We start from the raw sequence: 24,816 nt of genomic DNA, 5'->3' as shown, positions 1-24,816 counted from the left end.
GTTGGTTTTGATAATGTTGACTGCCTTTACACTACAGTGAGAGGTGTAGATGGAGTGAACGGATGGGAGCCTGGCTTGTGTGATGTTCTGGGCTGTGTTCACAATTTTCTGTATTTTCTTCCAGTTCTGGGCAGAGTAGTTGCTGTACCAAGCAGTGATACATGCAGATGGTATGCCAACACTAGGTATTTTAATTCAATGAAACAGCGGCACCGAGTACATGTTGCTGTGAAATATTGTTGAACTTGGAGTTTGCTTTGGCCCATATTAAGTACACATGCATGCATTACATTTCTGGAGATGATGAAATCATTCTGATGATTTTCGAGGATCCATTCCAATAACGGCTTCTCAAGATATGAATTTAGTGTGACTCGTTCCTGTTCTCGCGTGCATTTAGCTATGTGCATCTTCTGCAGGACTATTTCATCTTCTCCCAAACTCCAATAGTTTTTCACTAGAATTTGATTCCATCATCACATCACAGTTAATCGACACGTTAGCAAACCTTATGATGTTTAACCTTAAAGCAGATTCATAGTACGTTCAAATAGAGGCAAAGTATTGTGGATGCTGGAATCTAAAAAAGCAACACAGAAGAAAAGCCACATTGGACTCTGCTTTTTCTCAGTACAGATGTTGAGGTTCTCCAGCCCTTTCTGATTTTATTTCATACTCTGTTGGTTTTAATGGATGACTCTTTCTCTTCATTGTTCACTCTAGTGGGGTCTGTCAATGTGAGCATATATTCGCAGCACAACCTGTGTCACCTGCTTGATCCCCTGCTCAGTTATAAGTAGGTAAGGTATGTATGTGTGGGATGAAAAATTGAAGCTATTAATGTGAATATGGCAGCACATGGCCATAAATGGAGGTCAGATTGCAAGCCAAATTCAAGCAATGACATGATTTCAGGGATCTCACAAATGGGATCGTCTTATATACCAGGGCAACTTGTGTGTCACATTCTATAGTAATAATCCAATTCTGTTTAGAATGCCTCAGTTAAACCTGCCTCAACCACACTGTGTGACAGAGCATTCAGATTGCTAAGGGGACTGGACAATAATAATCTAATCTTGCCGTGATTGGATTGTGCAAACATTACATTTTTTCGAAATATGATCATTAAGACAAGTGCAGAAAATGCAAGAGTTTACATTTGACCTCAGTGGTGGGAAAGATTTTACAAAGTGATATTCCAAGACAAAATTTACAATGAAAACAGAATGTAGGAGCAAATTACTGCAGATGCTGGAATCTGTACTTGAAAACAAAAAGTGCTGGGAATCACAACAGGCCAGGCAACATCTTAGAGAGAGAACAAGCTAAAGTTTTGAGTCTACATGACACTTTATCAGGCTCTTCATCAAAATGAACTAAGACTTCAACAAATGTTGAGAACCAGAGATTACCCATTTAATGATGACTAGCCAAATGAAGATGTTTCTTCTCTATGCACCCAATGGTTAGCAAGTTAAATGCACTGTCTGAGAGTGCAGTAGGAGGAAATACATAATAGAATGGAATTGTTCACTGAAAAAGACCAAGTTGCAGAGATAATGGGATAGAGGGCTTTGGGAACAAATGGATGCACACTTGCAGAGAGCCAGCAGGGACATGATGGGCTGACAGTCCTCCTCTATTGTAACCATGCTATGATTGTAAGAAATACAATCTCAGTCTCAGCTGGAGATTTGGGCCCATTATTTTGACACTTTAGAAGTAATGAGAAGGTTAAAGAGAGGAATAAAGGCATTAACTGTGATGAATCTAGGTCTGCAGGCTAACAGTAGCATTGATGTAGACTAAATTATTCTTGTAGGGAAGTGATAATGGGAACTGCAGATGCTAGAGAATCCAAGATAACAAAGTGTGGAGCTGGATGAATACAGCAGGCCAAGCAGCACCTCAGGAGCACAAAAGCTGACGTTTTGGGCCTAGACCCTTCATCAGAGCGGGGGATGGGGTGAGGGAACTGGAATAAATAGGGAGAGAGAGGGGAGGCGGACCGAAGATGGAGAGAAAAGAAGATAGTTGGGGAGGATGTGGGGAAGCTGGGTTATTCTCCTTAGACCAGAGAAAGCTCAGGGATTCTGTGGATCTGGCAAATGTGGGGGAATAAGAATTTATTCAATGATACTGTTAAATTTGCTCTGGGAGCCACCCCATTTCATCAGTGGGACTCTATGGGGCTCTCATGTAGTCTGGAAAATTCCAGATGGCTTCAACTTAATTAGACTTCTCTAGGCTACCTGCTGTTAGAATCATAAAATCATTAAAATGTGGAAGCAGGCCATTCAGCCTATTGAGTCTACACCAACGATCTGACCCAGACCCAACCCCCTATCTTATCCAGACACAGGGAGAACGTGCAAACTCCACACAGGGAATCACCCGAGGGTAGAATTGAACCTGGGGGACCCTGGCACTGTGCGACAGCAATGCTAACCACAGAGCCACCAGCACTGATGAAAGGTTAGCTGTAACCACGACCTCCAATACAGCTGAAATGAAACTTGCCCAGAGATGGACAATGGTGATGGACAGTCACATGGGCATGTAGCAAGAAATTGTAAGTTTTCCTACCTTCGTATCCAAACAAAAAGACCATCCATAGCTTCCTGATTGAAAAGGAAACCAGAATGTCTGATGACCTCACTGATATGCACTGATTTGCCATGAGTTTTCAAAGTTTTACAGCTTTTCTTCTTGCACTTGTAATGTTTTGCATCTGATCAATATTCCCACTGACGATATTTTATACCATTGTTTGGGAAATGTCTGGATGGAGGGGCTGACAATTCTGTAATTCTGACTTGTATTCAAAAACATAAAGCACTTTGCAATTTTTGACCAGTGGTCTTGCAGAAATACACACCATCCAAATCTCCTTTTAATAGTTTTCATAAATCACCAGATGACTGTTAAATTGCACTATTAGCATTACTTTACTCATGTGGGGTTTGACGGCTACCATTTAAAGTATGTATATACCCACTGTATGACAGACCAAGTAAGAATGTACTGAGGCATTACGAAGGGACTGCAATATTTGTAATAAGCAAGTTTAGATACAACTGGGAATAGTTCATTTTTTACACCATCTGTATTTATTGGCCTCTGATGATTCTGGCAAAATGGATCCTAAACTTCCATGAAAACAATCAGGATGTCTATCAGCTCAATTTTTTTTTCATTGTGCCAGGCAAACCCTGGCAAGCAGCTCGCTACAATTAAAAATTGAAACTCCCAACACTGAGTCAAAAAGCTGATTTTATGAAATGCTACGTCAGTCGTGAGGATTAATATTGACCCTGAGGCAAAATGAGGAACAATGATTGATTATGTAATATTGGTGCTATTGACCTGACCACCAACTGAACCTCAAGTTCTTTCTTCTAATTCAGCAGACACTCAGGCTGTATGGGTGGAACAAGTAATTGAAGACTCACAGTTGTCTTCAACCTGGAAGTCAAGGTAAATGTGTGCTTTTATATTTTCATGGAATGTGCATTTTGCTGGCATTCGTTAGCTGTTTCTGAATTGCTGTTGAACTGAATTGCTTGCTCAGCCATTTCAGAAGGCTGCCAAGAGTCAGCTACATGCTGTGGATCAATGTGGGACACATAAAGTAGGGCTGGCAGAGTTCCCTGCTCTAAAGAACATCAGTGAACCAACTGTGTTTTTAAAACAATTTATGTGAGGCACCACTACTGATATTAGCTTTCAATTCCAGATTTATTCATCAAGTTCAAAATTCACAAACCACCATAACTAACATAACTAAATTTGAACCATGTCTCCAAAGTATTAGCCTGTGTCTCTGGACAATCAGCCAACCGACATACCTATTTAATGTTATCTTCTGCTGGCTGATTTTCTCAAAAAGATAGTCAAGAGTACAGATGAGGGTCATAAATTGATGTAGTTTATATGGATTTTAGTGAATCCTTTGACAAGATCCCGTGTGAAAGAATGAAAAATAAGGTAAAAGCACGTGGGATTCAGGGTAACCTGGTAAGTTGGATCCAAAATTGGCTCAGTGATAAGACACAGAGTATGGTGGCCGAAGACTGTTTGTGTGCATGGGGTCCAGTGGCGTATAACAGGGTGCTGAATCGCTCATTGTTTGTGGTGTATATAAACAATCTAGATGAGAATGTGGGTGGTGGGTAATAAGTAAGTTTGCAGATGACACAAAGATTGCTCCAGTGGTTGCTCAAGTGTGGGAGAAGGTCTTAGTTTCAAGAAGGATATAAATGGATTGGTCAGATGGGCAGATAAATGGCAGATGGAATTGAATCTTAATAAGTTTTCGGTGCTGCACTTTAGAAAAAGTAACAAAACAAGCGAGTATTCAAATACTGGCAGAATACAATGAAGCTCAGAGGAATAGAGAGGTCTTAGGGTGCATGCTCACACATCCTTGAAGGTGACAGGACAGATTAATAGTGATTAAGAAGGCACATGGGACACATGCTTTTATCAGTCATGTCACATTATTATAAGATCACAGAGGCTATGCTGGAGCTCTACTAAACTTTGGTAAGGTCATAGCTGGAGTACAGTCACACATGAAGCAAAGACATGATTGTAATGGAGGGGGTGCAGAGAGGGTTCACCAGAATGTTGCCTGGGATGGAGCACTTTAACAATGAAAGGGAGGCTGAGTAGGCCGTGGTTGTTTCCTTTGGAGTAGAGAAGGTTAAGGGTTGAACGAATAGACATTACCAAGATTATGAGGAGCTTGTACAGAGTGGATAGGAAGCTGCTGTTACCCTCAGTTGAAGGGTCAGTAACAAGGGAGGCATAATTATAAGGTGAAAGGTAGACGATTCAAAGGGGATTTGTGCTATCCGGCCCCTCAGGCCTACCCTGCCATTTAATAAGATCATGGCTGATCTTTTTGAGACTCGGCTCCACTTACCTGCTCATTCACCATAACCCTTAATTCCTTTACTGTTGAAAAATTTATCTAGCTTTGCCTTAAACATATTCAGCGGGGCAGCTTCAACCACTTCACTGGGCAGGGAATTCCACAGATTCACAACCCTTTGGGTGAAGAAGTTCCTCCTGACCTCAGTCCTACACCTGCTTCCCTTTATTTTGAGGCGACACCCTCTAGTCCTCATTCCACCTGCTAGTGGAAACAACCTCCCTGCCTCCACCTTATCGATTCCCTTCATAATCTCATATGTTTCTATAAGATCTCCCCAAATTCTTTTGAATTCCAATGAGTATGATCCCAGTTGACTCAGTCTCTCCTCATAATCCAACCCTCTCAACTCTGCACCCCCTCCAGTGCTAGTATATCTCTTCTCAAATACGGAGATGAAAACTGCTCACAGTGCTCCAGGTGTGGCCTCACCAGGACCCTATACAGCTGCAGCATGGCCTCCCTGTTTTTAAACTCCATCCTTCTAGCACTGGCAGACATAATTCCATTTGCCTTTTTAATCACCTGCTGTACCTGCAATCCCACCTTCAGCAATTCATGCACAAGGACACCCAAGTCCCTCTGCACAGCAGCGTGCCGCAATTTTTTACCATTTAAACCATTGTCCATTTTGCTGTTATTCCTGCCAAAATGGATGACCTCACACTTATCAACATTGTACTCCATCTGCCAGACCTTTGCCCACTCACTTACTTTCAGTGTCTTCTGCACACTTTGCTCTACCACTCACCTTGCAAGTTTGGACACACCACACTTAGTCTCCAACTCCAATTCATCAATGTAAATTGTTTACAATTGAGGTCCCAACACCTGATCCCTGAGGCACACCACTAGCCAGTGACTGCCAACTAGAAAAACACCCATTTACCCCTACTCTTTGCTTTCTACTGGTCAACCTATCCTCTATCCATGTCAATACATTCCCTGTAATACCGTGGAACTTTATCTTATGTAGCAGCCTTTGGTGTGGTACCTTGTCAAATGCCTTCTGGAAATCCAGATACACCACATCCACAGGTTCCCCATTGTCCACCATGCAAATAATATCCTCAAAGAATTCCACCAAATTAGTTAAACATGACCTACCCTTCATGAACCCATGCTAGGTGTTCCCAATGGAACAATTTATATCCACATGCCTTGCTATTTCTCCCTTAATGATAGATTCAATCATCCTCCCCACTGCTGAAGTTAAGGTAACTGGCCTGTAGTTACCTGCTTTTTGTCTACTTCCTTTTTTAAACAGTGGTGACACATTGGCTGTTTTCCAATCTGTGGGAACCACCCCAGAGTCCAGTGAATTACCAGTGTGTTTGCTATTTCCCACATCACCTCTTTTAATACCCTGGGATGCATGGGCCAGAAGACTTGTCTACCTTTAGCCCCATTAGCTTGCCCAGCACTGCCTCCTTAGTGATAGTTTCTAGGTCCGCACCTGCTATAACCTTCTTGCCGTTAGTTTTCGGCATGTTATTTGTGTCTTCCACTGTGAAGACAGACGTGAAATAACTGTTTAATGTCTTGGCTATTTCCTCATTCCCAATTATTAAATTGGCCTTCTCATCCTCTAAAGGACCAGGTTTACCTTCGCCACTCTTTTACGATTTACATAGTAATAGAAACTTTTGCTGCCTGTTTTTATATTTTGAGCTAGTTTACTCTCAGAATCTATCTTACTTTATAAATTTTTTTGTGGCTTTCTGTTGGCCTTTAAAGATTTCCCAGTTTACTAGTTTCCCACTACTCTTTACATTATTGTATGTGTTTTATTTTCAATCTGATACTTTTCTTTATTTCCTTAGACACCCATGGCTGGCTCTCTCTTTTCCTACAGTTCTTCCTTATCACTGGAATATGCTTCTGCTGAGCACTGTGAAAAATTGTTTTGAAAGCCCTCCACTGTTCCTCAATTGACCCACCATAAAGTTTTTGCTCCCATTCTACCTTAGCTAACTCCTCCCTCATTCCTTCATAGCCTCCCTTGTTTAAGCACAGGACATAGATACTGGATTTAACCTTCTCACACTCCATCTGCATTTTAAACTTGACCATACTGTGATCGCTCCTCCTGAGAGGATCCCTAACTGTGAGATCATTAATTATTCCTGTCTCATTACACAGGACTGGATCTAGGATAGCTTGCTCCCTCGTAGGTTCCATTACATTTTGTTCAAGGAAATTATCTGGATACCTTATATGAACCCCTCCTCAAGGCTGCCATGACCAACCTGGTTTGACCAATCAGTATGTAGATTAAAATCCCCCATGATAATTGCTGTACCATTTTTACATGCATTAGCTACTTCTATGTTTATTGCCCGCCCCACCACGGTGTCATTATTTGGTGGCCTACAGACCACACCTATCAGTGACTTCGTCTCCCTACAATTACTAATTTCCACCCAAATGGATTCAACGTTTTGTTCAGTAGAACCTATATCATTTCTCACTACCGTCCTGATATTATCCTTAAAAATCAGAGCAACGTCACCTCCCTTACCTTCCTGTCTGTCCTTCTGAACAGTTTGATACCCCTGGAAATTTAAGTCCCAGTCATGACCATCCTGTAACCATGTCTCTGTAATGGCCACTAAATCATACCCATTTGCCATGATTTGCGCCGTCAACTCATCCACCTTGTTTCAAATGCTCCGAACATTCAGATAAAGTGCCCTAATACCAGTTTTTGCACCTTCAGTTTGGGTCCTATTACCTCCATTATGAACAGCTTTTGAGTTCTCCTTCCCTTTAAGTTTTTTCCCAATTTTCAATGGAGTTGAAGCTTCCTCGTCACCTGCTAACCTGCTGCTTTGCCTTACATTAATTGTTATACACCCTCTATGCTCACTCATCCCTTCCCCCCTACTTACTAGTTTAAAGTCCTATTAACCACCTTATTTACCCTTTTCGCCGGAACACCGGACCTGGCCCTGTTCAGGTGGAGTCCATCCCAGCGATTATAGATCCCTCCTGCCCCAGAACTGATGCCAGTGCCCCTTGAAAAGGAAACCCTCTTTCCCACACCACTCTTTTAGCCACGGGTTTACTTCCCTAATCCTCGCCTCCCTATGCCAATTTGCACGTGGCTCTGGCAGAAATCCAGAGATTGTGACCCTTGAAGACCTTTTTTTTAGCTTTATTCCTAGCTTTTCATAATCCTGAAACAGGTCTTTCTTCCTAGTCTTGCCTATGTTGTTGGTACCTACGTGGACCGCAACAACTGGATCCTCCCTTTCCCTCTCTAGTATCCTCTCAAGCTGGTCAGTGATGTCTCACACCCTGGCACCAGGCAGGCACCACACCATGCAGGATTCTCTGTTCTGCTCACAAAGGATACTGTCTATTCCCCTGACGATGGAATCCCCTACAACTACAATCTGTCCTTTAGCTCCCTCCCTCTTGAACGGCCTCCTGGACCATGGTGCCATGGACAGTGGACTCATCCTCCCTGCAGCCCTGTTCCTCATCCACGCAGGGAGCAAGTGCCCGTACCGGTGGGACAGTGTCAAGGCTGCGGCTCCTGTGTTCCTGTCTGCAGGGTCCCTCTACCTGCCTCAGTCACAGTCACACACTGCTGTCCCTGCCAGCCGATCGAATTAACATTAGTTAATCTAACAGGTGTGACTGCCTCCTGGAACACAGCATCCAGGTATTTCCCCCTCACCCAGATGTGCTACAGTGTTTGGAGTTCGGATTCCAGCTCATCGATTTTGAGCTAGAGCTCCTCAAGCAGCTTACCTTCCCAGGCTGCCCTTGCGCTTCCTCCCGGACTCCTGCCACTGAAACAACTGTAAAGCTTTGAAATGAGTGTGGATGAACACTTAAAATGGCTTAAATGCCCATCCTCTGCCTTCTGCCAATCAGCCATTCCTCTATCCATGCCAGTATTTGCCCCAAACACATTGGGTTCCTATCTTATTTTGCACCCTCCTGCGCAGCATCTTGTCAAAGGCCTTCTAGAAATCCAAATATATCATATCCACTGGCTTTCCTTTCTCTAATTTACTCTATACCTCCACCAAGAATTTCAACAGACCACTTGATCAACAGCACATTCGCAAGTATCCTGTCCCTCCGTTACCTCCAGGTTATCATTGACCAGAAACTCAACTGAGCTCACTACATAAACACAAAGCTACAAGAGCAAGTCAGTGGCTCGGAATTCTGTGGTGAGTAACTCACCTCCTGACTCACCAAAGCCTTTCCACCATCTACAAGGCACAAGTAAGGAGTGTGATGGAATACTCCCCACTCACCTGTATGAGTGCAGCCCCAACAACACTCAAGAAACTTGACACCATCCAGGACAAAGCAGCCCGCTTGATTGGCCCTACATCCACAAGCATTCACTCCCTCCACCACTGACACTCAGTAGCAGCAGTGTGTACTATCTACAAGATGCACTGCAGAAATTCACCAAAGATCCTCAGACAGCACCTTCCAAACCCACGACCACTTCCATCTAGAAGGACAAGGGCATCTGACATATGGGAACGCCACCACCTCCAAGTTCCCCTCCAAGTCACTCAGTATCCTGACTTTCGAAATATATCATCATTCCTTCACTGTCACTGGGTCAAAATCCTGGAATTCCCTCCCTAATGGCATTGTGGGGCAACCTATAGCCCATTGACTGCAGTGGTTCAACAAGGCAGCTCACCACCACCTTCTCAAGAGCAACTAGGGATAGACTGTATATGTTGCCCACCTCCTGGGCACCACAGAGGGGGTGGAGGGGTTTGTTCTCAGATACACCTTGATGCTATTTCAACAAGGACAAAGCTGTTCTCTCTACTGACCTGACCACCATTCATCAATTAACCAGCATCACTTGAAAAAAAGGAAGAGTGAGCTGTTTCATGTCCTGTCTTGTGACATGGTTGGAGACATGTAATTATGTGAGAGGGTAGTGCATGATCACTCCACAGCCTTTCCAGTCTCCCCAGATCAGGGTTAGGGTGGGAAGGCCTGTAGTCAGACTTATCCACACCCTGCCCCACCCCTTAATGCCAACTGAATTAACCAACTAATAAAAACATTAGGGCCTTAACTCGCTGTTGCTGGTATCAAGTCAGGTGCGGACAGGTCTGTCACCGTGGAGTGTTAATGACAAGTAAGACACTGCGGGTTTCTTGTGTTCTCCCATGTATGGTTTGTCAATCAGAGGCTCATCTCACCTGATTTCAGTTCCTTGCACTGGGAGGCGAGTGAGAGAGGCTGGGGACGTTATGTGGCCTTCTGGGAGCCACCTTGCTGCCCAACCCCTATGCTCCCCCCCACTTTGAACCCAACCTTGTGAAAACACACCTGCTAGGACTTGAGGCAATGTGGGTCTCTTGCTACTTTTCCAACTGACAGCTGAGACCACTGCTCTTTTCATCAAATATCTCCAGATTATCTGGTCATAACCATATCACAGGCTTGTGGGAGCTTGCTGTGCACAAATTGACTGCTATTGTTGCTATATCGAAGCAGTGGCTGCACCTCAGTACCCTCTGAGCTGAAAGATATTGTGGATCAATCTTGAAGGTGCTATATAAATGTAAAGTTTTATTTGTTTCATCCCTGGGGACCGCTTCTCGAACATCTGAGCAGTTTTGTTGCTTCTTTATCATGCAGATTAGACAACTCCCTTTTTAAAAGAAAAGCCTTTTCACCACAGTCAGCCACTTTCACTTAAATATTGGGCACTGCGCCACAGCACGGTGACTGCATGGAACATTTCTCTCATGGTGAGCGTGGAGCAACACTGCTCGGGGTGAATGGAGTCACGTTCCACTGGCATCGCAATGTTTTTTTAAGAATGGTGCATTCCTGCTATTCTGATAGCAGGACATAAATAACGTGAAACGGCAACCCTAAAAGCAGAAAGCACAGCCTCTAATGTAACTTTAAAACTGGTTTCAATTTTTAATGCTGTAACCAGTACTATTAAATTTCAGTTTTAATGCAAAATTACCCTCTCTATGAAGGCCTGATAGCTTTAACCTGCAAGAGTGCCTTGGATCAAACTGAAACATTATGAGCTTGTGATGAACTGGGAATAATTGATGGATTAAAGAGCTGTATCATACTGTATCACTATTCACTCCCTTGATATGGCAACTGCAATAAACTTAATTCTTTTTCTGTAGCACAGTGAAATAGCTTAATATTTCTTTGACCACAGGCTTGACTCTCACTGAAATGGAAACAGTATTCCACTAACTAATAAGTGCTAACTTTTTATTGCCAACTTTCAACATTCCACCTCAAGGAGACCCTGAAACCCAGAAAGGTTCTCTCCTGTTGCTGAGCCCATCAGAAGAATGTTAGTGTTGGAAGAGCAGCAAGATTTCTGTCTCCTGACCAGTGCCAATAATTGCACAAAACTGTAAAACTGACAGACTGCTGACTGAGCAAAGCTTACCTCACACCACAAGAGCACTGTGTTACAGATCCAGTGGTTGTCAGTCCTCAGACCGGTTTATTACTCTATCAGAGAAATGTCATTCATTTTGGGGTTGATGGAATTTCATGTTAAAAACGTTCAAACAGCAATCTGTGGTTCAGCGAGCAATACCGTGCTGAATGTGAAGCACTTTGGAACATCCTAAAGCTCTGAAGGAGGCCAAGTAAAGGTAAGTTCGTTCTTGTTTTCATGAAGGCTTAGCAAGCGTTTTCCATATAGAGAAGTAAGCCAACGTACAAGAATGAGCATGAAGCAAGTACAGAGGTATAGCAGGTTGGAGGTTCATGCTTGTTCTGCGACGTGATGCCTGGGTGCCAACCACTTTTGAGGTTGGTAGAGGCATAATGATGCCACCAATCGTCCCGTCTAGACCTGTCTAAGGGACCGTCCTGCAGTCAGTAGTGGAGGATTTTGTTTTATTTATTCATTTTTGGGATGTGGCTGTCACTGGCTCGCCAGCATTTATTGCCCATTTCAGTCACCCTTTAGAAGGTGATGGTGAGCTGCTTTCTTGAAATGCTGCATTCCTCCTGCTGTGTGTTGACCCACCATGCCATTAAGGAGGGAATTCCTGGGTTTTGACCCACTGACAGCGAAGGAACAGTGATATATTTCCAAATCAGGATCATAAGTGGCTTGGCGGGGAACTTGCAGGTGAAAGTGTTCCCGTGTATCTGCTGCCCTTGTCCTTCTCGTTTAAGACGTCGTGGATTTGGAAGGTGCTGTCTGAGGATTCAAATTTCTGGGTATGATGTTAAGGGCATTGCAGCAATGTGGCTGCGAGGGGATCAGGTCTAGGCAATAAATATCCAAGGTCATGCATCCTATTGAAAGGACAGGAAGGCAAAGGGGTCAGGCTTTCCTTGTGATTAAGAAATGCAATTAAATCGATAGCAAAAAGTTATATAGGGTCAGAAGGTATAGAATCCTGGTGGATAGAGTTGAGGAACTGCAGAAGTGAAAAGACACTGATGGGAACTTTGTACATGCTTCCTAAAGTAGTCAGGATGTGAGGCAGAAAATAAATCAGGGGATTGAAAAGGCATAGAAGAAAGGCACCATTACAATAATCAATATTGGGACATCAATGTGCAGGTGGACTGAGAAATTCAGGTTGGTAGCAGATCCCAAGAAAAGGAATTCATGGAATGTCTACAAGATTGTTTTTGGAGCAGCTTGTGGTAGAGCCCACTAGGTAACAGACAATTTTGGATTTGATGATGTGTAATGAGACACATAAGGGATTAGGGAGCTTAAGGTGAAGGAACTCGTAGGGAGCAGTGACCATAATTAGACAGATGCACTTTGAGATGGAAAAGGTAGAATCAGACATAACAGTATTAAAATTGAGTAAAGTAACTACAAATCATGAGGGAGGAGCTGGTTAGAGATGATTAGAGGGGGAGCCTCACAAGGAAGACAGTGGTGTGCGATGGTAGGAATTTCTGGGGTAATTTAGGGGACACAGCAGAAATTCATCCAAGAAAGACAAAACATACTGAGAGAAGGGTAAGGTAGCAGTGGCTGACAAACGAAATAAAGGACAGCATGAAAGCAAAAGAAAAAGCAAACAATGTTGCGAAGATCGTGGGAAGTCAAATTATTAGAAAGCCTTGACAAACCAGCAGAGGATGACCAAAAAAAATAACTGGGGAGAAGATGAAATATGAGGGTAACCCAGCTAGTAATATATGAGAAGATTGAAAGAGACTTTTAGATATATGGAAGATAAGAGGGAGACAAGACTGGACATTGGACTACTGGAAAGTGAGGCTGAAGAAGTAGAAACAGAATCATAGAATCTTGGGGAACAAAGAAATGGCAGAAGAACTTTGCATTATCTTCATGGTGGAAGACATTAGTGGCATACTAGAATTTTAAGAGAGTTGGGAATCAGAGTTAAGTGTAGTGGTGATCACTATGGAGAAGATACTGGGGAAACTGAAAGGTCTGAAGGTGGAAAAATCACCCAGACCACATGGACTACACCTCAGCATTTTGAAGGAGATAGCTGAGGAGATTGCGAAGGTAATGATCTTTCAGGCATCACTGGAGTCGGGAAAGGTCTCACAGGACTAGAAAATGGCTAATGCAACACCCTGTTTAAGAATTTGACGGAGACAGAAGACAGAAAATGATAGGTTAATTAGCCTAGGTAAGATTTCAGAGTCTATTATTCAGGATGAGATTGCAGAGTATTTGGAAGAGCATGGTGGAATAGGGTGAAGTCAGCATGGATTTGTCAAGGGAAATATATTCCCCAGAATTCCCTCCCTATTGGTATTGTGGGTGAACATATGCAAAGGGGAGGAAAGGGTGAAGTGCTTGATTTGCCCATCAAACACCATTTTGATTAACCCAACTCCCCGTCTTGTTTTTTTGATTTATTTTTGGTTATTTTCACACTGCCTCTGGTGGGTAGATGTTTGTTATTGAGTAATTTGTTAATTTGCTGATTGTATTTATTTATAAAAGAACAAGCCAGGTTCTTCCCCAGTGGAGATACATAGAAATGAGGATTAGGCTATTTCGCCCTTTGAGCCTGCCTTACCATTTACAGCGCTCCAGCTGTGGGAACTTATGTTTTATCTAAGATAACAAAGTGTGGAGCTGGATGAGCACAGCAGGCCAAGCAGCATCAGTGGAGAATGAAAGCTGATGTTTCAGGTCTGGATCCTTCTTCAGAAATGGGGGAGGGGAAGGAGATTCTGAAATAAATAAAGAGGGGGGGAGGCGGATGGAAGGTGGATAAAGGAGTAGATAGGTGGAGAGGAGACAGGCAGGTCAAAGAGCCGGGGGTGGAGCCAGTAAAAGAGAGTATGGGTGGGGAGTTAGGGTAGGGATAGGTCAGTCCAGGAAGGACGGACAAGTCAAGGAGGCAGGATGAGGCTGGTAGGTAGGTGGAGTGGGTAGGGCCTGAGGTGGTAGGAGCAGATAGGCATGAGGAAGGACGGACAGGTTAGGCAGGCAGGGACAAGCTGGGCTGGGTTTGGGCTGTGGTCGGGGGAGGGGAGATTTTGAAGCTTGTGAAGTCCACATTGATACCCTTGGGCTGCAGGATTCCCAAACAAAATATGAGGTGTTGTTCCTGCAACCTTCAGGTGGCATCGTTGTGGCACTGAAGGAAGCCCAGGAGGGACATGTTTGATGTGGACGGTCTTCTTGGGGCTTGGGATGGGGGTCAGGAGGAGGTGTAGGAGTAGGTCTAGCACTTCCTGCGGTTGCAGGGAAAAGTGCTGGTGGTGGTGGGGCTAGTGGGGAGTGTGGAGCAGACAAGGGAGTCCTGGAAAGAGCAGTCCCTCCGGAAAGCAGATAAGGTTGGGGAAGGAAAAATGTCTTTGGTAGTGGGGTCAGATTGCAGATGGCGGAAGTGTCAGAAGATGATGCGTTGGATCCAGAGGTTGGTGGGGTGGTATGTGAGGATGGGGGGATTCTGTTTTGGTTGTTATTGGGGAGGGGGTGTGAGGGATGAGTTGCGGGAAATGTGAGGGATGTTTAGGTTAGGTGGGTTAGACATGGGGAATCTGGGTGGAATAATCTTCAGAGAGTCTGCCACTTGCAGAAAGTGACTAAAAGCATTGCTAAAATCCATGTAGATGCACCATGCTCATGGGGGAGGTTTGTTGTATTGCTACTGGTCAACTTCATCCAGTATCTCAGCTTAATGAAATGGGTTCAAACCCTACCAAGTTGAAATCTGAATCAATGAAAATCTGGAATTAAATGGTAATCATTGACAATTGTTGCTTTAAAAAAACATCTGGTTCACAAACACCCTTTCAGGAAGAAAATGCCATCCAGACCCACAGCAAAGTTATTGACTCCTAGCATGGCAGTCAATTCAAGTGCCAATTAAGGATGGGCAATAAATGCTGATCGTACTACTAACACAACATTCTGTGAACGAATAAGGAAAAGTTCAACTACAATCATTGACCTTCCTCGTTACTTCTTCAAAAGATTCAAACAGCAATCAGACATGACCTTCCCTTAACAAATCCCTACTGGCCATCTTTGATTAATTTATGTCTTTCCAAATGAAAATGTATCCTGACCCTCAGAATATTTTCCAGAACACTGACTTGAAATGGAAGCTATAGCTATTCACAGTCCAGGATTTGGTTTTGCTCGCATCTGTATCAATTAACTTTTTGTTGTTAGATTTATTCCAGAAAATATGAATGGCAACATCAGCAAAGCGTGCAGACATGACTCAAGAAACAGCAGCAAACCGACATGATCTCATTGCTTCAAGTTAAAAACAGAGAGAATATAAATTTTTAAACTTGCTTTTTTGAACATGCCACTGCTGACTCTGAGTTCTTCAAAAGGCTGGTAATGTAATTTTTTTTCTTCCCTAGAGTGTGTTACAAAACGTTCTAATAAAATGGTGTCTTCACCACCAAACACAATTGCTAATGCTATGGTAATGAGAGAAAAACCAATCTTCTTTCAAGATCTGTTTTCTTGCTGATTTGCTTCTCAATCAAGCTGCAAAAGTGCAATATCTTCCAGGCATTTCTGTCATTCAATGGTTTTTGATAATTTTTGCTCAGTGTCAGCTAACTACTGATATTCTAAGAGATTTATAGTGTTCAAATTTGTTAAAATTAGAACAGCAAGCTCTCTGGGACAAATTCACAATCATATTCCTCAGGGATAAACACTGAAACAAACAATCATACAAATAAAATTAAATACAAGTACAAATACAAATCAACTGGACACCGATATCTATTTCAAGCCTACCAACTCCAACAGCCACCTTTCTATTCCCTATTCCTTCGCCTCTGCCACATCTGCTCCCTGAGATGAGGCATTCCAGATGGCCGAGTTTTTCAAAGACCACAACTTGCCCTCTATAATGGTCGAAAACACCCTCGACCGTGTCTCTTACGTTTCCTGCACCTCATCCCTCAGACCCCTCCCTGCGGTAACAACAAAAACAGAATCCCCCTCGTCTTCATGTACCACTCCACCAGCCTCTGGATTCAACGCATCATCCTCAAACACTTCCGCCACCTGCTATCTGTCCCCACTACTAAGGACATTTTTCCCTCCCCACCCTTATCTGCCTTCTGGAGGGACCACTCTCATTGTGACTTCCTTGTCTGCTCCACATTCCCCACTAGCCCCACCACCTCTAGCATTTTCCCCTGCAACCGCAGGAAGTGCTATATCTCCCCCTACACCACCCCCTCACCCCCATTCCAGGCCCCAAGAAAATCTTCCACATTAAACAGATGGTCACCTGCACATCTGCTAATGTGGCCTATTGTATCTGCTGTTCCCTTTGTGGCCCCCTGTACATCAGGGAAACCAAGCAGAGGCTTGGAGACCACTTTGTGGAACACCTATGCTCGGTTCATGACAAACAACTGCACCTCCCCGTTGCGAACCTCATCAACTACCCCTCCCATTCCTTAGACGACATGTCCATCCTGGGCCTCCTGCAGTGCCACAACGATGTCACCCGAAGGTTGCAGGTACAGCATCTTATATTTCGTTTGGGAACCCTGCAGCCCAATGGTATCAATGTGGATTCCCCAAGCTTCAAAATCTCCCCACCCCTAATCTCATCCCAAAACCAGCCCAGCTCACCTCCCCCACCGCCTCCTTAACTTGCTCGTCTTTTCTCCCACCTATCCGGTCCTCCCACCTCACTCACCTACCAGCCTCATCTCCACCTCCTTGACCTGTCCATCTTCCCTGACTGACCAACCCCATCCTAACTCCCCACCTACATTCACCTTTATTGGCTCCATCCCCGCCTCTTTGACCTGTCCGCCTCCTCTCCACCTATTTGCTCCTTTATCCACTTTCCATCTGCCTCCCCCTCTGTCTAATTTTTTCAGAACCTCCTTCCCCTCCCCCATTTCTGAAGAAGGGTCCAGACCCGAAACATCAGCTTTCCTGCTCCTTTGATGCTGCTTGACCTGCTGTGATCATCCAGCTCTACACCATGTTATCTCACATTCTCCAGCATCGGCAGTTCCTACTAACTCTAAATCATACAGCTATTTTTTATTTACAGCGATGTTTTTTGTACGCTTTCATGTCTGTAAATCAGTTATATTTTTCTTAGCCCAGTGGCTGAATTACTGATGTAGATTTACTCTGGTAAATATTAACAGCAGAGGCTAAACTAGCCTCTTCAACATTCAATAAAACATAGCCCAGTGATACTGATGGAGCCAAAAACTTCACAGGTTGGTACAACACTGCCCCGAGAATGTGATCTACTGCTGTTCAGGCATTTAAACTCCCCGAAACAAGACAAAAGAGGTACCAGGCCCGAAACGTCAGCCTTCCTGCTCCTCTGATGCTGCTTGGCCTGCTGTGTTCATCCAGCTCTACACCTTGTTATCTCAGATTCTCCAGCAATAGCTCCTACTATCTCTACCCATTTCTCCAAACAGGTTGTGCCCTTTTAAAAACTTCCAAAAACTAAAACAATACTCCAGTTAGTAAAGATAACAAAGTGTGGAGCTGGATGAACACAGCAGGCCAAGCAGCATCTCAGGAGCACAAAAGCTGACGTTTCGGGCCTAGACCCTTCATCAGAAAAGGGGGATGGGGAGAGGGTTCTGGAATAAATAGGGAGAGAGGGGGAGGCTGACCGAAGATGGAGAGGAGAGTACAGGTGGGGAGGTAGGGAGGGGATAGGTCAGCCCAGGGAAGACGGACAGGTCAAAGAGGTGGGATGAGGTTAGTAGGTAGGAAATGGAGGTGTAGCTTGAGGTGGGAGGAAGGGATGGGTGAGGGGAAGAACAGGTTAGGGAGGCAGAGACAGGCTGAACTGGTTTTGGGATGCAGTGGGGGGAGGGGATGAGCTGGGCTGGTTGTGTGATGCAGTGGGGGGAGGGGACGAACTGGGCTGGTTGTGGGATATGGTGGGGGAAGGGGAGATTTTGAAGCTGGTGAAGTCCACATTGATACCATTGGGCTGCAGGGTTCCCAAGCGGAATATGAGTTGCTATTCCTGCCACCTTCGGGTGGCATCATTGTGGCACTGCAGGAGGCCCATGATGGACATGTCGTCTGAGGAATGGGAGGGTGAGTTAAAATGGTTCGCGACTGGGAGGTGCAGTTGTTTATTGCGAACCGACCGTAGGTGTTCTGCAAAGCGGCCCCCAAGCCTCCGCTTGGTTTCCCCAATGTAGAGGAAGCCACACCGGGTACAATGGATACAGTGTACCACATTGGCGGATGTGCAGGTGAACCTCTGCTTAATATGGAAAGTCATCTTGGAGCCTGGGATGGGGGTGAGGGAGGAGGTGTGGGGGCAAGTGTAGCACTTTCTGCAGTTGCAGGAGAAGGTGCCGGGTGTGGTGGGGTTGGAGGGGAGTGTGGAGCAAACAAGGGAGTCACGGAGAGAGTGGTCTCTCCGGAAGGCAGACAAGGGTGGGGATGGAAAAATGTCTTGGATGGTGGGGTCGGATTGTAAATGGCGGAAGTGTCGGAGGATGATGCGTTGTATCCGGAGGTTGGTGGGGTGGTGTGTGAGAATGAGAGGGATCCTCTTTGGGCGGTTGTGGCGGGGGCGGGGTGTGAGGGATGTGTTGCGGGAAATACGGGAGACGCGGTCAAGGGCGTTCTCGACCACTGCAGAGGGAAAGTTGCGGTCCTTGAAGAACTTGGACATCTGGGATGTGCGGGAGTGGAATGCCTCATCGTGGGAGCAGATGCGGCGGAGGCGGAGGAATTGGGAATAGGCGATGGAATTTTTGCAGGAGGGTGGGTGGGAGGAGGTGTATTCTAGGCACAGGTTAAAATATTATGGCACACTGTTCAATGAAATTGTCTAGGAATGACCATTATCTGCATCAAACTGAGTCATGGCACCAGCTCTGGAGACACAAACCCCAGTAAACTTTAGCGTGCAAATCATAAAGTGTAACTAATCACAGCAATCTCAGCAAGGATTGAGCTCTTTCAGGCAAATTAGATTTCTCTGGTGTTCAAATGTTAATGAAGGTCAGGTCATTAGGAGAAAAACATGTGTCTCTCAGAGTTTACTGAAAAACACTTGAAGTACATTTTTCACCATTTATTGAATATTTGCTGCGTTAGGAGATTTCCTGAATCTGTAATGATTTGTTTTGTGATTGATTTGAATAATCTACTATAAAACAGAGAGAGACATTTCAATGTTCAAAGTCCAGTAATGACTCTAATAGAACATACTAATCGATTCCGTTTAACATTCAGGAACTTTTTAAGGTTCAAATTACCTCCATTGACCTTCCATCTAAATCAAGGAGGGCACTTAGTTTAAAAGTGCTCTTTTTGAACCCACTTTGTCAATGCCTGTGACTGTTCTGTCAGTCTGTCAGTCCAATGTTTATCCTTGGATAAATTGTAAATTTCCCCATTTAACAGTAAAATCACTGATCAATCAGCTTGTTCCTCATCATGAGTTTTACTTCTTGCAACTGATTCTGTTCCTGATCTCTGGTCTCTGTCTCAAGCTGAAATTGGTCATCGGCACCTCTGGTATACATTTTGACTTCAGGGTGTCCTTCAGATTCTTCAGCCAGAATGATAGGCTGAATGGCCTTTGTATTGTACTGTAACCTGTCTTTAAATCTATGGAAAGGATTAGCGTGAGTGAAGGAAGGGAAAAGGAAAAGGAAGGGAAAATAGGAACAGGAGTTATAAGAAAGGTAAAATGTGAGGACTTAAAGGGAATGTTAAGAAGAAGGGAACAAAAGAAAGAGGGAAATAATAAGCAAGGAGAATGATGATAAGGAACTGAATGAGAATGTAAGAAGAGGTGCGAATGCAAATGAGAGAAAGGACATGACAGGAAGAAGGGAAAATGAAAAAGGGGAGAACAAAACAAAGGGAATGGAAGAGAGAGAATCATTGAAGAAAAATGTGAGAATGGATAAATGGATATTAGAGGGAGATAGGGAATGTGCCAAGGGAATAAGAATAAGGGAATAGAGAGACAGCAAAGTGGAAATGAGAAATAATAAAGTCAAGGTAGTCAGACAGAGGGGCTTTGGGAGACAGATTCTGAAAAAAAGTACAGATTCATGGTGAGAATGAATGAGAACATATAGTCAAGTGATAGGAATACAGACATCTGTATTTTCCTGTTGCTGTCGACATGTAAATGTGCTATACCTGGGGTTAAAATAATGATAACAACATCTGGGCTAAAACATAAAATTCAAAATCGGAGTTATTTGAGGATATCACCAGGATGCTGCACTCAGCAATTGCGGTTTGATGAAATAATATGATTCTGTTTTATGGCTCTTGAGCTTTGAAAAGTTGGCCACTCTAAGAGTGCTTCATTCCTCATTATAGCAGTTATAGAGAATTTGAATTCTTCATGCTAACGACTGACCTTAAACACACATGGAGCGACAGAGTCATAGAATCATACAGCACAGAAGCAGACCCTTCGGTCCAACTCATCTGTGCCAGCCAGACATCCCAAACTGACCTAATCCCATTTGCTAGCATTTGGCCCACGTCAATTGGAAGTCTTCCTATTCATGTAACCATCCAAATGCCTTTGAAATACTGTAATTGTACCCTTCAAACGCTTCCTCTGGCAGCTTGTTCCATACACACACCACCTTCTAGATAAAAAAGTGACTCCTTAGGTAACAAGATGTAGAGCTGGATGAACAAAGCAGGCCAAGTAACGTCAGAGGAGCAGGAAACCTGATGTTTCAGGTCTGGACCCTTCTTCAGAAAAGGGGGAGGTGAAGGGGATTCTGAAATAAATAGAGAGAGAGGGGCAGGCAGATGGAAGATGCAGAAAGGAGCAGATACATGGAGAGGAGACACACAAGCCAAGGAGGTGGGGATGAAGCCAGCAAAGGTGAGGATAGGTGGGGAGTTAAGGTGGGGGTTGGTCTGTCCAGGGAAGATGGACAAGTCAAGGAGGCAGGAATGAGGCTGGTAGGGAGGAGGTGGAGGTGGGGCTTGAGGTGGGAGAGGTGGATAGGTGGGACCAAGGACAAACAGGTTAGGCAGGCTGAGCTGGTTTTGGGATGCGGTCAGGGGAGGGGAGATTTTGAAGCTTGTGACGTCCACATTGATACCATTGGGCTGCAGGGTTCCCAAGCAGAATATGAGGTGCTGTTCCTGCAACCTTTGGGTGGCATCATTGTGGCACTGCAGGAGGCCCAGGATGGACATGTCATCCACGGAGTGGGAGGGGGAGTTGAAGTGATTCGCAACTGGGAGGTGCAGTCATTTGACACGAACCGAGCGTACGTGTTCCACAAAGCAGTCTCCAAGCCTTCGCTTAGTTTCCCTGATGTAGAGGAGGCCACAACGGGTACAGCGGATGCAGTATACCACATTGGCAGATGTGCAGGTGAACATCTGTTTGATGTGGAAGGTCTTCTTGGGGCTTGGGATGGGGGTGAGGGGAGGTATAGGGGTAGGTGTAGCTCTTCCTGCAGTTGCAGGGAAAAGTGCCAGGGGGTGGTGGGGCTGGTGGGGAGTGTGGAGCGGACAAGGGAGTACGGAGAGAGCAGTCCCTCCGGAAGGCAGATAAGGGTGGGGAAGGAAAAATGTCTTTGGTGGTGGGGTCAGATTGCAGGTGGCGGAAGTGTTGGAAGATGATGTGTTGTATCCGGAGGTTGGTGGGGTGGTATGTGAGGGCGAGGGGGATTCTGTTTTGGTTGTTATTGCAGGGAGGGGGTGTGAGGGATGAGTTGTGGGAAATGTGAGAGATACGGTCGAGGGTGCTTTCAACCACTGTGGAGGGGAAGTTGTTGTCGTTGACAAACAAGGCCATCTAGTATGTCCGGGAGTGAAATACCTCGTCCTAGTGGAAGTGAAGGAATTGGGAATAGGGGATCGCATTTTTGCAGGAAGGTGGGTGAGTGGCAGTGTATTCTAGGCAGCTGTGGGAGTCGGTGGGCTTGAAATGGCTGTCGGTTTCCAGGTGGTTGCCGGAGATGGAGACAGAGAGGTCCAGAATGGAGAGAGAGGTATCGGAGACGGTCTAAACTCCAATGAATACAATCCCAGGAATCTCAGCTGTTCATCATATGTTAGCCCTATCATTCCAGGGATCATCCATGTGAATCTCCGCTGAACACGCTCCAACGCCAGTATGTCCTTCCTGAGGTGTGGGGCCCAAAATTGGACACAGTATTCCAAATGGGACCTAACGAGAGCCTTATAAAGTCTAAGAAGCACATCGCTGCTTTTATATTCCAACCCTCTTGAGAAAAATGACAACATTACATTTGCTTTCTTAATCACAGACTCAACCAATGAATTGATAAATCAGTTCCTTTTTTAACAACCAACCATTGACTTTCATGGCCTTTGTTTTCACTACAGCACAACATGACGTCGGCTGCAAGAGCATTTATCGTTTATTTAAATAGAAAATTTATTCTTAGCTACCATAACTGACATCAATGTGAAATCTGCATTAACACTTCTGTGATCTGACATACCTCAGCGGTATAAATTCCTCTCAGTGCCTACCAGCCGACATGTCACTTCAGTAAGCCACTTTGAAATCCTTCTAAAAAGTAAAAGGAAATTAAGGAAATAGCCCAAGAATTAGTGGGGTGCATTGATGCATTGATTCCACACACTCTGGAACAGTGCCTACAGATTAGAGGGCAGCGAATATAACGCCTCTATTTTTAAATGGAGAAGAAACTGGGAAATATAGACCAGTCAGCCTGATGCTGGTAGTGGGGAAAATGCTTTGATTTGTTGTTGTCACATGTACCTAAGTATAGTGAAAGGTTTTGCATTGTGTCCTGCACAGGTAGATCATAACATACAAGGACATACAGATCATAAGATGTCTAGACAGAGCGAGACATACAAGGTTATGGCTGCATAGGAGGTGCACAACAGCAAGATCAACATTCGATTGGAAATTGGAGAGATCCATTCAGCAGTCTAATAATAGGAGGGAAGAAACTGTTCTTGAACCTGTTGGTGCATGTTTTAAAGCTTCTGTATCTTCTGCCGATGGAAGGGGTTGGAAGAGAGTATAATCGGAGTGGAAGGAGTCTTTGATGAAGTTGGTTGCCTTTCCACGGCAACAAGAAATGTAGACAGAGTCCATGGATGGCGGGGGGGGGGGGGGGGGGGGGGGGGGGGGGTTTGCATGGTGGTCTGGGCTATGCACAAAACTTTCTGTAATTTCTTACAGTCCTGGGCAGAGCAGTTGCCATGCCAAACCGTTATGCACCCAGGCGGGATGTTTGATATGGTGCATCTGTAAAAGTTGGTGAGGGTCCCAGTAGACATGCTGAATTCCCTAAGCCTCCTGAGAAAGAAGAGATGTTGTTGTGCCTTCTTGACCATCACATCTGCATGGGAGGACCAGAACAGATTGTTGGTTATCTTCTCTCCTCTGAACTCGATGCTCTTGACCCTCTCTACCTCAGTAATATTTATATAGATAAGGGCGTGTCCTCCTGAAGTCAATGATCAGCACTTCCGTTTTTGCTGACAGTGAGGACGTGATTGTTGTCTTTGCACCATGACAGCAAACTTTCTATCTCCTTGCTGTATTCTAACTCGCCATTGTTTAATCCTTTTAATATTTCTGTCTGAGTCAGAAAGGATAGCCCAAGGCTGGCAGGACCCCAATAGGCTGTCCCCTGGTAAAACCAGCCCTGGTGTCCATTGGTATAAACAGGTCTCCTAGAAACTGCCATCCTGAGAAAAACATCATCTGTATCAACATCACCACACCACTGTTGATGGGCAACTGCTCCCTGCTGCTGATAATTAGTCATTACACTGAATTCAAAACTGCCAAATGGATCAAGGGAAACTCATGAACTGCTTGTTTGTCTCCCAGCCCCAGTTTTATGGAGGCTGGAAGAGACAGCACTCCCCAGTTTTGTGTAGTCATACAAGTGTCCTGGCAAAAAAAAACAGTTTTTATTGTGCAGGCCTCTGGTTTTACATGAAGGCCTCTCTTTTGACATGAAGGCCGCTCCTCCGTTGTAAAGATCTCTCCTGCATTGTGAAGGTGTCTCCTCTTTGTGATGGCCTCTTCCGTGTTGTGAAGGCCCTTCTTTTGTCATGAAAGCTGCTCCCCCATCATGAAAACAAAGTGTGGGGCTGGATGAACACAGCAGGCCAAGCAGCATCTTAGGAGTACAAAAGCTGACGTTTCGGGCCTAGACCCTTCATCTCGAGGCCTAAAATGTCAGCTTTTGTGATCCTAAGATGCTGCTTGGGCTGCTGTGTTCATTCAGCTCCACGTTTTATTATCTCGGATTCTCCAGCATCTGCAGTTCCCATTATCTCCTACATCATGAAGCCTCTCTTCTGTCTTGAAAGTCTCTCCTCTGTTGTGAACTTTCTTCTCGTCTATTATGAGGGCCACTCCTCTGCCATTGTGTCTTTGTCTCTGTCACAGGGGCCTCTGCAGCATGATATATCT

General features: G+C 44.7%; 1 long non-coding RNA gene across 1 annotated transcript in view; it reads left to right on the top strand.

Moving 5' to 3' along the window:
• LOC125458286 (uncharacterized) overlaps window positions 1-15,724 on the top strand; it is a 37,253-nt gene extending 21,529 nt beyond the window's left edge. Inside the window, exons 2-3 of the long non-coding RNA XR_007248800.1 lie at window positions 3,411-3,480; window positions 15,573-15,724. This is a non-coding gene — a long non-coding RNA (uncharacterized LOC125458286). The remainder of the gene's footprint in view (window positions 1-3,410; window positions 3,481-15,572) is intronic.
• Window positions 15,725-24,816: the final 9,092 nt, after the last annotated feature.

This window comes from Stegostoma tigrinum, chromosome 1 (assembly GCF_030684315.1).
Source record: "Stegostoma tigrinum isolate sSteTig4 chromosome 1, sSteTig4.hap1, whole genome shotgun sequence".
NCBI lineage: Eukaryota > Metazoa > Chordata > Chondrichthyes > Orectolobiformes > Stegostomatidae > Stegostoma > Stegostoma tigrinum.
The sequence above is the reverse complement of the archived record's forward strand: the minus strand, read 5'-3'. Positions and strand labels throughout refer to the sequence as shown.